Source organism: Dermacentor albipictus, chromosome 7 (assembly GCF_038994185.2).
Source record: "Dermacentor albipictus isolate Rhodes 1998 colony chromosome 7, USDA_Dalb.pri_finalv2, whole genome shotgun sequence".
NCBI classification, from domain to species: Eukaryota; Metazoa; Arthropoda; class Arachnida; order Ixodida; family Ixodidae; genus Dermacentor; species Dermacentor albipictus.
In genome coordinates this window covers 139,038,098-139,053,571 of record NC_091827.1, presented here as the reverse complement: position 1 = coordinate 139,053,571, position 15,474 = coordinate 139,038,098, and the positions used below count along the sequence as shown (strand labels likewise).

The window sequence follows — 15,474 nt, the reverse complement described above, 5'->3', positions numbered from 1 at the left end:
AAAGAAACAGCATCACAGAGTGAAGAAAATTGATATTTTCAGCTAGGCACTCGAAAAGTGACAAGAAAAGCCAAGCTTTAGGACCGTTTAAATGAGTAGAAGAGGAACCGGCGTAATAGGTGTAAAGGAAACTTGACGAGCAGTTCAGAAACTGCCTAGAACGCAGGAGCCGCCAGCTCGTACGAAATCTTTTACCGCAAAGTCATAGCTGCCAATTTTTTTTTTTGCAGTAAAAGTTCATACGTCAAAACGTCGCCTACTAGTTATTAGACAAGCACTTCCGATCCACGCTGCAAGTGTACTCTGCTTTCTACTCGTCCCCGACTGTACGCACACGAACAAGCATTCGGCACCCGCATCTAAGGAAAGATAACTGGAACTGGACGTGAAATCCCACGATTTTATGCTTGCCTCTGCTTACAAGAAGCGGAGAAAGAAACCAGTATGGCAGCTCCCACCCGAACTTTTGTAATCAGTTTTGGATCTGTTTACTCAAAATAGAACACTCAACCGAAGGTGTGGAGAGCAAGTGGTAATCGATACGTCTTTTATTTTATTCTTACACGAAGTCCATTTCCTTGATTGAAAAACATGAGCACCGAGCGATGGCGGTAGGAGGATGGTCAAATATCGCGCACGGCAGCACGTAATCAAAACGAGTGTTAGCTACTCTTCGCGGCTTGGTGGGCGTATACGAGCTCGGCAGCGTGTCATTCATTCCTACCGTGTTTCAAGATTTTGCTCCTAAAGAATTTATTAAAACCTGTTCACTCGCCAACCTTCCTTATTTTTTCACAGTGCCTCGCTATGTCGTGGACATGTGGAAACAACAAAAACATTCCGTTGAAAACCAACCTCTTGAAAGCAATCTGTGAAAAACTTCTGAAACTAGCCAACGAGTATTTTTGTGTAGGCCAAGCGTTGACGGAGGACATAGAGGATGAGAAGGAGAAAGGCAGATCAATCAGAATCGGTTCTCTCTGTTTCGTACACTACTCTAAATAATGAACTGCATCTAATCAATATTATCAAACATATGATTGTGTAATCCTTGTATTCTCCAGACACGGGTGTCTAGTTAAATTATTATATCAGCCTACGTATGTCCGCAGCAGAGCGAAGTACAGAGTTTACTGCAAAATTTACTGGAAGGAAGGCGCTGGCACTATATTTCTTTAGCTGCGATGGCGATATGAAGTAGAATATGATTGTTTTCTGATCCTCCTGCTTGCGGCTTCAGACATTCCTGCGACATTACGTTACGCAATCTTTTTATAAGTTTCTCATAAATCATATTTTGGTAAGTTTATATAGCCAACATGGACCGGCACACATGCATATTTATGCATGTATGCAGAACCGATTCAGTTTCATCAGAATCAGAACTGATTCTGATTGACCTGCATTTCTCCTTCTCATCCTCTATGTCCTCCGTCAACGCTTGGCCTACACTAAATTCTTGCATTTCTAGCACAATATTTGATTGAGCGTTCAATCTGCTAAGTCCGAAAGCCGTTTGACGCCGAAAAGGCGAATTTTAGGCGAACACCACCTATTGCTTACGCAATGGCTGAATTGCCAGACTTCCAGCTCCTGCAGTCACTAATGGTGCCGCCAGTGAACGGCAGCACACTTTGGTGAGCGCGATTACACGGTCAGTGCGCAGAACGCTGGACGCTAACAAGGCATACAATGGCTCCTCAAACCATTGCTCACTTTCTTTTTTAGAAGGTGTTCAGCGCCACAGATTATGTATCGTTTTTCTCTGCAAGATTATAGCACACAATAATAGCAGGTAGTTGACTTGACCGTGGCGCTAAGTTGTATAGACAGCAAGGGAACTTGTCACGGTCCTGTCGTTTGCGCTCTTCGTCTGTCCTGGTCTATTGCGCCTTGCTCTTTAGACATACAAGCATGAACCAACTAGCCCAAGCAAGAGTTTGCTTGAGCATATTTCCTCTACATTGGGCCCTTTCTTTCAACGAAGCTTTCGCACCGATCCTGCCATTTTGTGCGCCAACTTTATTGCCGTCTGAGCTTGCCAGTCTCCAGTGGCGGCGGTCCTGTCTTTTGTGTTTTTATTCTGTCCTGGTCTATTGCGCCTTGCTCTTTACATTTTCAAGGACGAATGAACTACCCAAGCAAGAGTTTTATTCAAGCATATTTCTTTTACATTGCGCCCTTTGTGCCAACGAAGCTTTCGCACCGATCCTGCCATATTACGCGTAACCTTTATTGCCGTCTCAGCTTGCCAGTCTCAAGTGGCGCCGGCCTTCTTGTTTGTGTTCTTCTTGGGCCCTAATCTATAGCGCCTTGTTCTTTACGCATTCAAGCATGAACCAACTAGCACAAGCAAGAGTTTTACTTGAACATATTGACGCGTGTACTTGTCATTATCGGGCGACCCCTTTTACCCCTAACAAATGTTATCGCACAGCGCACGACGCGCTTGCATGTGTCGAAAGTTTCTGGAATGTTATCGATGGTTCCATCCCCTGTCTGTTGTCGCCGAACCTTGTGCAATCTTTTCCTAGGTATACTTTGTGGCTCAAAATACATTTCTTGAAAAGGTCTAGTTTCGCGCTTCACTGTCTTCCTTTCTTCTGTCCATTTTCAAGAAATGTATTTTACGCCACAGTGTATACCTAGGAAATCTAAGCACCAACTTGCCCAAGAAGATGTCCTTTTGGAATATCTCGTGTAATTCTATTGCATGTATGCGCGACACCATTGGCGTAGAACTTTGTGTAAGGCATGCGGGTCCCCGCGATTACTCTGCAGCAATCGACGACTGATCCATGAGAGCCAACGCGCTTGACCCGCTTATCAGATTTCGACGATCGCCGACTGGCCTCGCCGCTATCGTTGCACTATAAGTGTAGCCTGTTTTCCTGGGCACAGGTTCGCCCAATAAGTGTTAGTTTTCTCTTTCACAGTATTTCTACTGTGTTCTTCAACGTCACCACCACGTGACAATATTTCTTCTACATTGGGCCATTTCAACGAAGCTTTCCCGCCGATCATGCCATCTTGTGCGTCAACTTGATCGCCGTCTCAGCTTGCCAGTGTTAATGGCAGCGGTCCTGTCGTTTGTGTTCATCTTCTGTCTTGGTCTATTGCGCCTTGCTCTTTACACATTCAACCATTAACCAACTAGCCAAAGCAAGAGTTTCACCTGCGAATATTGCTTCTACAATGGGTCCTTTCTTTCAACGAAGCTTTCGCACCAATCCTGCCATGTTGTGGGTCCACTTGATCGACGCCTCAGTTTGCCAGTCTCGAGTGCCGCCAGCCTTCTCGTTTGTGTTCTTCTTCGGTCCTGGTCTATAGCGCCTTGTCGTCTACACATTCAAGCATGAACCAACTAGCACACGCAAGAGTTTTACTTGAGTATATTGACACGTTTACTTGTCTTTATCGCGCAACACGTTTAACCGCCTAACAAATGTTATCGCACAGCACAGGACGCGCTTGCATTTGTCGGAAGTTTCTGGAATGTTCTCGATGGTTCCATCCACTGTCTGTTGTCGCCGAACCTTGTGTAATCTGATTGCGTGTATGCGCGACGCGAATGGCGTAGAACTTTGTGGAAGGCATTCGGGTAACAGCGATTACCTTGGAACATTCGACGACTGATTTATAAAAGCCAACGCGCTTGAAGCGCTGATCACATTTTGATGATCGCCGATTGTGTTCACCGTTGTCGCCGTTCTTTAAGTGTAACCTGTTTTTGTGGACACAGGTTCGCCCAATAAACGTTAGTTTCGGCTTTCACAGTATTGCTCTTGTGTTCATACGTCACTCCATGTGACATCTGGTGGAGGTGCTAGTGCGTCCAATAGCCGAGCGCCCCCGCAAAGCCGTGATCCAAGCCCGAAGCTCGAGGACAAAACCAAGATCACCCAAGACCAGCGTGCTAGCAGAAGACTTCAAGGACTGCCCGCAGAGCACGAACTTCTACCTGAGACGACAATTAAGATCGTGGTCAAAACAACCCCAATGGCTGCCCCAGCATCCCCCGCTATCCTACAACAACCTCAAGACCCGCCGACCTTCCGTGAAGCAGCGACTGAAGACCCGGAATCCTGGCTAGAGACCCATGAACGAATCGCGACTTTCAACAACTGGGGCTCCGATGACAAGATACGGCATTTATACTTTGCCTTAGAAGACGCCGCCATAACGTGGTTTGAGAACCGGGAGTCGACCTTGACAACATGGTACCTGTTCCGTAGCGGCTTCCTTCGCACCTTTACGAGCATTGTCCGTAAGGAAAGGGCCGAAGCCATGCTGGACGCCCGAGTGCAGCTACCTAACGAGAACATTGCCATATTCACGGAAGAAATGAACCTTCTGTTCCGCCACGTGGACCCGGATTACCCGAAGGGAAGAAAGTCCACCTTCTCATGCGTGGTGCGAAGGAAGATCTTTTCGGCGCAATGATACGAAGCCCACCGAAGACCGTAGAAGAGTTCCTTCGCGAGGCCACCTGCATCGAGAAGACACTCGAAATGTGGAACGGGCAATTTAACTGCCGCATGACCTGTACAAATTACGCGGGAATGCAATCACTGGCCACCGACGATCTGCGCGAGACTATCAGAGCGGTATTACGGGAAGAGCTGCAGAGGTTGTACCCCAAGTCGCAATCTCACGTAGCCTCAATCGCCGAAATCGTCAAAGATGAGCTTGAGCGATCGCGTGGAGTTCCTGAGCTCTAAGCAGAATCACCGCAACTCCAGCCGGAAGCGATGACCTACGCTGCCGTCGCCCGCCGTCAAGGCCCCCCTCAACGACCACGCCAGGGCCCTATTCGCAAGTTCCGTCGCCAATAGGGGGCGCGCGAGAGACTCAATATGGCGCCCACAGAGAGTATAGGAACCCTTGAGCACATGTGCGTTCTTCATGTCGGCTCATATTTTGCCTAGCGCTTGAAGATGGCACTACCTTTTTGTGGATCGCTGTCGCTGAGTGACATCATGCGCCACATTGACGCCTCAGAAACGCGAATACGGTGCCTCATTGAAGGGGAAGAGGTTCTGAAGGCCAAGCACATCATTTGTTGCGGTGTGAAGGCCTGCAGCGCATCGTCTGTTACCGTGCAAGGGCTTTGTCTGCAGACGTCCCATGTCCGCCAGAAGCCACACGAGCTGGAATTTATTTATGACAGGGAGGGTTCTATCAAGGTACGTTAGCTTGCATTTCCTCTTTTTCGTGCTAATCGCGACGGCCCGCGAAGCATGCCTTTCGCGCACTGTCGTTTCGCGACGAAGCAGAGGCTCCTGTCACGTAATTAGTTATGAGCAGATATTTTCGATAATTAAAAAAACGATATCACTAACTCGATTTTTCAGACGTTATTTTTGTACTTCGCTATGCTAAAGCATGCAGATGTAAAGAAAAGTTTTTATTTCTCGCTGGTATTATCGTTCGAGTGATGAGGAGTCGCGACAGAAGCTTGTTGCGCTCGCGTCGCGAATTCAGTATGTCTGTTTTATGTTCCACCAATCTTATTTTCAGGGCCACTGTAGCTGTAAAGCTGGCAATTCACAGCGGTGCAAACACATGATTGCGATGCTGCTACTCGTCAACAGGCAAGTTGGTTTTGTAGTTTTCGTGATATTTACATTGATACTGCTGCACACTATCAAACAATGCACGTAGGCATGCCTAGGCCAAGTCTCGCTCAGTTCTGTTACAACCTCATATTAATGGGTTCCGAATGCGAGAACGCTCGCGTACCGTGCAGTGGGTGCACCTTAAACACTCGGTGGTCCAAATTAGCCTGAAACTTGCTTCAGCGTGCCTCTAAATTAGATAGTTACTTTGGCATGCAAAACCAAATAATTATTTTGTAAAAGTTTCATAGATAAACAGAGTACACAAATTCATGAAAACTCTTTATTTGGCATGTGTAGCTTGCTTCTTGATCTTCCGCCTTCAGCGCGTCTCTAAATCAGATAGTTACTCTGGCACGTAGGAGCCTATAATTATTTTTCAAAAGTTTCGTGCATTAAGCACAGTACACAAACTCATGAAAACTCTTTATTTGGCATGTGTACATTGCATCTGGGGACAAAAGAATCTAGGGGAGCAAATTTCATGGCAAAATGTATGTAGCCAAGTTGCGCCATAAGAAAACTGGAAATTATCAGTCTTCATAGTGCTTTGGCTTGATTCATTTGCGTAGATACCTTCTGTGGGTTTATCAGAACAAGTGGAATGTTAAAATACAGGCATGTTAACACAGACTAACTTTGGCTTACAAACAGGTCCGGCTTTGAAAGCTTACAAGCTTTGTCATCTACTGACATGAAGCAGGCCTGGGGAAGACTGCAAGCTTCTCCACTCTACGAGGCAAAGCAACTGCAAGAGCTTTGTCACGTGCAGGTGTGCCCGTGTCAGCACCTTAGTGACGAAATGAAGCAACAGACCAGAAGAAGACTCCTGGAGGCTGCACCACACAGTGCCCTTGCGTTACATTTTCATGGTCGGCTTCATCCAAGTGGGTTTGATACTCTTAGCACTGATGTATCCCATGATGAACAAGCCCTCTTTAACCACATGGACAGTGAAAGGATAAGATTATACACAAGCATGCTTTTCCATGACGTAATATTTTTTGATGCAACACACTTAAAGATAATCAAGTTCACAGAAAGTGACATCACAGAGGCAAAGCAAAAGTTTTATGCTACTAATGTCATAGTGACAACAGCACAGGCTGCACAGATATGTGCAGATACAAGGACTCAGGAGAGCACCAAGTGGCAGCGAGCAAGAAAAGTTCGAATTACAGGCAGCATTTGCCATGCATACTTCACGTTCATCCCTCGGAATGACCGCACGTGGGAACAGAAAGTATCTGCTATGTTAGCCAACTCTTTTCGTGGCAGCGCAGCAACGAGATATGGCAAAGCGTGTGAAGGCTATGCTCTTGAAGAATATGTAAAGCTTACTGGCAATGCTGTCACAAGGCTCGGTGTGGTTGTGAACCCACTAGTGCCATGGCTTGGCTACAGTCCTGATGGCATTTCATTTCAGGGTGGGAGACCAGCCATTCTCCTCGAAGTTAAAAGCCCAGTTCTTGGGAAATTGCAGAAAGCTTCTGACTTAGCTCGGGAAAAGAAGCTCCAATATGTGAAGCAATATGGGGAGGATCTTGTGCTGAACCACAGACATTCATATTTCTCCCAGGTTCAGCTTGGCATGTTTATCTTGAATCTGAATGTGGCTCATTTTATTGTTTATTCAAAGGTGGAATCGCTCATCCTTACTGTGCAAAGGTCCAATGCACACATTGATCAGCTTGTGCGAAAGCTTCAATATGTTTACTTCAAGCATCTTCTTCCAGAGCTTGCTAAGCATGCATGACTCGAATAAGCATTGCCAACTGGAAAGTTGTTGAGAGAAACCTAGTCTATAAGAGTGTGAATGTTTCGGTAAGAGCAGTGTGCCCTAAATCATTCATTTTCACTCTAGCAAGTCTACTGTCTTGTGATATGCTTCATTGTTATTTTTGTTCCTTTAAATCAGTACATGCCTAAGTCCTTAGCATTGCACAAAAAGAAAAGCTGTGATACTCTGTGTATTGTGTGGCACAGGTCAGTTATGTCGTTGGCAGGCTCATTCAATCTAAATATCTCTTACGCCGCCTTGCACTGGATTCTAGTCAGAGACATCAATAAAATGCTAGAGGAAAGAGAGGGCTACAAGGAAATTTCCCCTGCTATCAGGTTGTCAGTGCTGGGTTGTTCAGGTAGTGTTCTTACCAACAGCCTGATTTACTCTTATCCCCAAAGACGGCCCATGTTCCTCACGACACAGGAACTTCTGAAAATGGTCACCTTGTCTAATATACCATGGAGTGAAAAGCAAAAATATTTTTCCGGCAATGTGCCACGACTCGGTTGCCTGTACATACCCCTCACTTTGCCATGCCATGTGCTTAAAAAATCTTCAACAAAGTTGTCTAGAGCAATCTAGTCTATAAGAGTGAATGTTTCGGCAAGAGCAGTGCGCCGTTAACCATTCATTTTCACTCTAGCGAGTCTACTGTCTTGTGATATGCTTCATTGTTACCTTTGTTCCTTTAAATCAGTACGTGCCTAAGTCCTTAGCATTGCACAAAAGGAAAAGCTGTGGTACTCTGTGTATTGTGTGGCACAATTCAGTTGCAATGTCATTGTGCAAGTATGTTACATGATGCTTTGCTTTATATACTGTAAATTGCAAGTGTGTGCAAATACTCTAAGTTTGGAATACGAACTGGATACTTCACACTAGCTATTCATACTCGAAAATGAACTATTTCGTATATTCAAATATTTCATAACCGCTGAATGCAAACGTCTCGTTACTGTTCTCCATCTGCTAAGCAAAACATCAGAAATAATCGGAAGTTAGAACACAAGTGTTCCCAAGCAATGCAGAAATACAACGGGCAATGAAAGCTTTTTTTCACGAGTTGGCAGAAAAAGCCTACGTGACTTGTAATTTTTGCTTGTAATGTTTAATGTTTATGGCAGCCTAGTATGTAACTGTTTTATGTTTTAATGCTACAGCCTGGGATATTTATGAACGGTCATTTTTCGTGTGCCTGCAGTGTACAAGTCGAAAGCTGCATTTTTTCCCACTAGGATCTTTTTCCAGCAACCATTTATTTATATTTGTAGCTAGTCATGAAGCAGCCACCTGTCATGAAGATCTTGTTCGTGCTTAGGCTTTAACTTGTTGAGAGGCATGTACAGTACCTATTTATACTATTTTGTCCCACTTTCGGCTGTTTTCAAGTGACATCAGCATTACTAAAATACTGTTTATAAAATATTCAACTGTTGTTTGTGACATTTCACCTTAGTCATTTCTGTACTGTTTTGTGCAACATACTGTGTTCATGTTATTCCTTTATGTGTGATCTGTTATGTTTCTATTGAGACGTGGCTTATATTCATATCTACGTACATCAAAGTGGGGCACTACAAGTGCTGTGATGTCGAGCCCTGCTTTGTGACTGGTTACAAGGTCTCTGTCAAGTTGTAGTAAACTTAGCTAACCACACCACGATTGTGTAGGAAAAAATAGAGAATTCAATGAGAAGATAGCTCTGTTGGCTAGAAGGAAGCGAACATTGACTCATGGCAAGCAGATATAAGCTTGGCCTAGAAAGAAGTGTTTAATCTTTGCATCATATTAGTACTAAAATGTGAGTAGGCTTCAGCATTTTTAATTTAAACTAAAATAAGTACACCAACTCTTTTTTTTTTGTAGAATTCAGCTGTAATGAAAAATGGTCAGAGCAAATTTACCGGACAGCTACAACAGCAGTAAGTGCGCAGTGTGGATCCTAAACATGTCTTGACGCAGGAAACCTGCCAACGTGAACGTCATGTGCCAGCCTGCCTCAAAAGCAACCTGTACTTCTTTCCTTGTGCCCGTTGCTTTATTGAAACAGATAGGGGACTACATGAAAGGGTTGTGAAGGCCCTGGCCCAACTCTTTGTAGTTGTTGCACTGTGGTGGACGAACTAATGGAAATGCGGGTTATTCTACAAAGTCATTTTTTTCTGTATTTGTTGCTCTGTTGCAGCATAATTTTACAAATAAAGTATGTGTGAGTATCAAACACAGTCACTGGTCCCTGCTAGTCCCAACTTCACATGGTTTGTTCAGTCTGAATTTGAATTTATTCTTAAACAAAACATACAATGAGTAGCCAAAAAATGCTACGGAGCTCGCAGCTTGGCAGGATTGCTCTCCCTTTACATGGCAGCTAGAGTGTACACTTTTTACATACAAATGCAGGGAATGAAATCGCAAGATAAAGAATGTGTTCTACTTAAAGAAATGTTTCACTTAAGAAGGAACACCAGAAAAAAATGTGTTTTCATTGCTTGACAGCCTGAAATGAAGGATCTTTCGCGCTAATATCGCGAAAAATTAACACACGCCATGTCCTCTTTCTGAACACAAACATACTGAAACAAGTAAAATTACATGTGTAAACGTAACGGGAAAAGAGCTGTTTGCAAGTGATATGAACTGATTACGCAAATTCTTGTCGGCAGGCACTATTTGTATGCAAAAAGAACCACATAGGCAAGTACAAGTAGACATGTTTGGTAAAATGAAAGTAATCTGTCATCGCAGTAATCGCATACAGAAATATCTCAAACAGCAACAATGGGCACATCAACATCAGCAATACTACCCAAGCAGTGTTTCATTTCAATTTCCTTGCAGAATAACAGCACAATGCGTAAACTATCCTGTACTGTTTTGCATTGGTATGGCAACATGTATAACCTCAATAAACATAGGCATGTAACATTTAAAAATTAAATTTAATGAAATTTTCGTTTCCCAGCCGCTGGGGCTGGAGAGCGAAACCACTTCTCGAGCTCGGCAGCACAATACCTTACCCGCTAAACTACCATGGCGGGTTGCATGTAAAAATTATACTGCTTGTAATATTTGAACTGTTTTTTCGTCGGCATAAGCATGTTTAATATCAGGAATATGTCAACTCAAACTTGGAGCACACTGCTCGACACCGACTTACTTGGATGGATGGCATGAAAGCACATTGTTTTGAACAATCACAGGATCTCCTCATTTCTACATTCAAAGGCACTATTATTGCTCAGCGCATTACTGCCATGACCAAGCGTCACCACAAACTCCCTGTAGTGTTTGCAGTGCTGCTTGCAATGTATGAAACCAACAGTAGCATGCACAGCAGAATGGTAGCAAATTAAACATACGTCCTTGCACTTTAGGTACCCCTTTTGCCAGCAAAGCATACATTTTAAACTACATCAAAACAAACAGGCTTTTTACTTCTGGCTCACAGTTCTGGAACAGCAGATTCAGTGAAGATTTTCAGGCGAGAGAGATGAAAATGAGAGAAAAGCAGGGAGGTTAACCAAAGTTAAAGCCTCCAGTTGGCTACCCTGCACTAGAAAAAGGGGAAGACTGAAAGAAGAGCGGGGGACAAAAAAGAAAGGCTCAAGGAAAGAAGGGGGGGAGCGGGTCATTACAGTCTTTCCAATAGGCCACTGCTACGTAAAAATGTCAACAAAGCCTCGACAGACTTTCGGTGCGAAGGCAGTTCATGTCGGCATATTTAGACCCACCCTTCGGCTTTGCCTCTCCAGGTCAGTGAGCATGCATTGCAGTTGGTCCCCTGAGTTACTAAGCAAGGCAATATCATCAGTGAATCGCTTGCAAGCACAAGAATTTTTCATTGCTGCGTCTTATCTTGAAAATGGCAAAGGTTTTCAGAACCTTATATCAGACAGTATTGGTGTCGAGAGATTAACAATACCTGCTATTACCGTGAATATTTGGTCAAGCGCCCCTGTCATTTCCCAAGGCACTGGGCCCTTGAGTACTTTGAAAACCTTCATTCTCTGGATCGCTCTTTCAACATGAACGCGTGCTCTAGCAATTTTCAGTGTTTTGCTTGCATCTACAGCTGAGAATGCAAGAAAGGGGGTTGTATAACACCCAGCCCTAGCTTTGTGCACATGTCATCTATATTAAATCCCTTATCAACCATGACGTCATCCTGAAAGCTTGTCAGCTTCTGAAGTACCTCTGATTTCTCTACGCAAGCCTTGTCAGAAGCCCTACCACCAAAAGCACTGCTTACGAAGGTTACGAGACCTGCAGGTGGTACACCCACAAGGACTTTAGCTATATCTGTTCCCTTATAGTGGGAGTATGTAAGTATTCTCTGCGTCTTATCTTGAAAATGGCAAAGGTTTTCAGAACCTTATATCAGACAGTATTGGTGTGGACAGATTAACAATACCTGCTATTACCGTGAATATTTGGTCAAGCGCCCCTGTCATTTCCCAAGGCACTGGGCCCTTGAGTACTTTGAAAACCTTCATTCTCTGGATCGCTCTTTCAACATGAACGCGTGCTCTAGCAATTTTCAGTGTTTTGCTTGCATCTGCAGCTGAGAATGCAAGAAAGGGGGTTGTATAACACCCAGCCCTAGCTTTGTGCAGATGTCATCTATATTAAACCCCTTATCAACCATGACGTCATCCTGAAAGCTTGTCAGCTTCTGAAGTACCTCTGATTTCTCTACGCAAGCCTTGTCAGAAGCCCTACCACCAAAAGCACTGCTTACGAAGGTTAGGAGACCTGCAGGTGATACACCCACAAGGACTTTAGCTATATCTGTTCCCTTATAGTGGGAGTATGTAAGTATTCACTGCGTCTTATCTTGAAAATGGCAAAGGTTTTCAGAACCTTATACCAGACAGTATTGGTGTCGACAGATTAACAATACCTGCTATTACCGTGAATATTTGGTCAAGCGCCCCTGTCATTTCCCAAGGCACTGGGCCCTTGAGTACTTTGAAAACTTTCATCCTCTGGATCGCTCTTTCGACATGAACGCGTGCTCTAGCAATTTTCAGTGTTTTGCTTGCATCTGCAGCTGAGAATTGCTGCTGAGAACGCAAGAAAGGGGGTTGTATAATACCCAGCCCTAGCTTTGTGCACATGTCATCTATATTAAATCCCTTATCAACCATGACGTCATCCTGAAAGCTTGTCAGCTTCTGAAGTACCTCTGATTTTTCTACGCAAGCCTTGTCAGAAGCCCTACCACCAAAAGCACTGCTTACGAAGGTTATGAGACCTGCAGGTGATACACCCACAAGGACTTTAGCTGTATGTGTTCCCTTATAGTGGGAGTATGTAAGTATTCTGCATGAAGCACAGTGACTCTTTTCTACCTCAACCTCTGTGCAGTCGAGAATGACGCGCACCTCTGAGAAATCTGAAAAGCAAAGTGGCATGTTTTTTTGTATTTCCTCTGTTGTGGACCAAGGAATGGCACATTCCAAGACTGCAGCAAGACTGCACAACGTGCAGTAAAAGAGCCTGTGCACAGTTGTTTTGCTTATGTGAAATAAGGCACCTAAGCAATCAAATGAAAGACAAGTCTTTAGGCGCACAAGGACAAGTGCAACACGCTCAAGCACGGACACCTCGGAGCTATTATTGTCAATTGCAGCCACCTCACTGCAAATGGAATGAAAAGTTTTAACTGACTGAACACCTGTGAACGCTCGAACAGCTTTGTCTGTAGACAGCACCTCTGCAAGGTTTAACTTCTTGCTTACAATGGACAAGGAATCCACCTGCACAGATTTTTCGGCTTGATTCTTGTCATTGCCTGATGCTGCAAGTTGTAGAAGGGCCTCCACTGCAACTTCTTCCTTATGTATCGTGTCAGCCCCAGCTCCAGATTCTCTAGTAGCTTCATGGCTTGACTGCTCCACCTGTACCAGTAAACAGTAACAAAATATATGCACTCAATGTGACACAGCACACCATGCAAAGGTCTTGTCATTGTTTTACTGCGGTACCTAGATAACGTTCCTTGTCTCCAAGCCCAGTCCATGATAGTTTATGAACAGCAACCAAGCATAACACACACTAATAACTGTGAAATATGTGTGTGAACTACTGCAAACAAGTGATGTTGCTAATGAATAATATTTAAATACATAAATTTACTGCAACATTGTGACCGCCTTGACTCGCAAAGGCCCTTCTGTTCTGCAACCGTTTTCTGTTAGCAGACTGCCACTTATGTACAATGGCAAACAACAAAGCAGAGTGCAGTAAAAACAAAACTAAGTTCCCTGGAAGATGATGCAGAATAGGTGACAATTGTCATTTCTTCAACATTATTTTTATGCAGTGGTTCTGGTTAGGAATGCTGTACGTCACATACATTGCTGATCAGATAGGCATGCATTGATTGCATAACTGCACTTTGAAGCTGCCGTAATTTCCAATGAATCTCTTACACTGACAGCCTTCATACAAGCTCATACAGCAGCAATTCGTTGTTAACAGAAATTACTCCAACATAATGTCATCACCTTGAATTTACATCTGCATAGAATGTAAACAAAGCAGTGCATCACTGTACACAAATATAGCGGTAAATAATGGCTCTGCTAGACATCAATGTGGCACTGGTGTATCTTACCTCCATCTGGTCTTCATGTGGAATGCTGTTGTGCCCAGACACTCTTTTGGTCTTGGAAGTCGCTCCTGCACAAACTAATCACAATTTTTGTTACCATGGGAGAAGTGCCTATTCATGGTCATAGTACAACTGTCAATGTCTGTTTTAAGCTACAAAGAAAACTACTGATTGTTCACAGTAAGTTCACGTTTATAATAATGGGCACAGATGGGTTAAACGCCATATGATAATGTTGCTAGTACAAACACACGTGTTCAAATGATACAAACCTTGAGAATGCCTTGCAGATGCACGCTTGTTACGTTCTTTGGCTGCTTGCATCCTAGACAAGTTCATTCTGTCATGAGGCCGTACAGGTAAACATTGGGACGGCACAGCTGTCAACTTCAGTCGTCGCCTAGCAGGCTTCCACACCTGCGGGTCTGCATACCGAAAAACGAGCTAGTTTCACTGAGGAGCATTCTTTGCAAACCGTTGTGTAAAGGTATGAATGAACTATTGCTATCCTGCACTACACATTATCTGGTGTCTGTATCCTCCAAGCCATAACTTTCTGAAGCATAACGATTACTGCCTTAAACACTCATATGTTCTCTTTGCGCTGGCGCAAGTGCGGAGCTAGAGCTCAGGCGCGCGTTATCGCACGGCGCGCAAACCAGAACGTAAACACATGCGGTTCTGGCGGGAGGAGACATAACTGCGACCACACTACGGGCTGCTGCCGGTGAAACACGGCCAAATGCACACTACACCCGCCCATACTGTAGCATTTCTCTAGAGTTGCGTCAAAGTGCTACAAACATGTGAGTTTCTATCTTAAATGCTCGTATGTTCTCGTTTCGCTGGCCACAAGTGCGCAGCTCGAGCTTAGCCGTGCGGTGGAGCACGGAATGCAGCGAGAACGAAAACATGCGCTTCTAGCGATACGAGACCACCCGGCCACCACACAAAGCCACGCCGCTGTTCGCGCTGCTGCAATACACTCCGCGGCTCTACTTTTCGAACGAACGCATCAATTATCCGTAGGAAAAGAAATAACATATTGCACATAGGTACAGGAATTTCGTTTTCTTACCTACTTGGCTCCAGAAGAAGTCACTTCCGACGAAATGCGCACTGCACACTTTCATCGGTGGTGTGACCGGCTTGCCAATTCTCAACTTCACAACCCATTCTTTCTTCTTTGCCGCATCTTTGGGGAACGAGTGGAGGCTCACGTCGCTTGCAGCTCTGTTGGTGCATTGCGGCACGCAGCACATGCGATTGCTCTTGAATTTATTCATACCATTAAGCCCACGGTGACCAAGCCTACTAACCGCCATGAAGAAAGCAAGCAAATGCGCTTCCGTCGCACCACCTGCAGTTAGTCCTATAGTCTTTGAAAAAAATTCGCCGGTGACCGCGGGGTGGCGTGACAGTCTGCGGAACTTGCGAATACCGCCGCAATTCCG

The 15,474-nt window shown here is 44.5% G+C and overlaps 1 long non-coding RNA gene across 1 annotated transcript; it reads right to left on the bottom strand.

Annotated features, from left to right (window-relative positions):
- Positions 1–12,541: 12,541 nt before the first annotated feature.
- LOC139047623 (uncharacterized) lies at positions 12,542–14,442 on the bottom strand. The gene is made up of 3 exons (XR_011507269.1): positions 14,293–14,442; positions 14,024–14,097; positions 12,542–13,304 (listed from the first exon to the last, which is right to left on the bottom strand). It is a non-coding gene; the product is annotated as an uncharacterized lncRNA (long non-coding RNA).
- Positions 14,443–15,474: the final 1,032 nt, after the last annotated feature.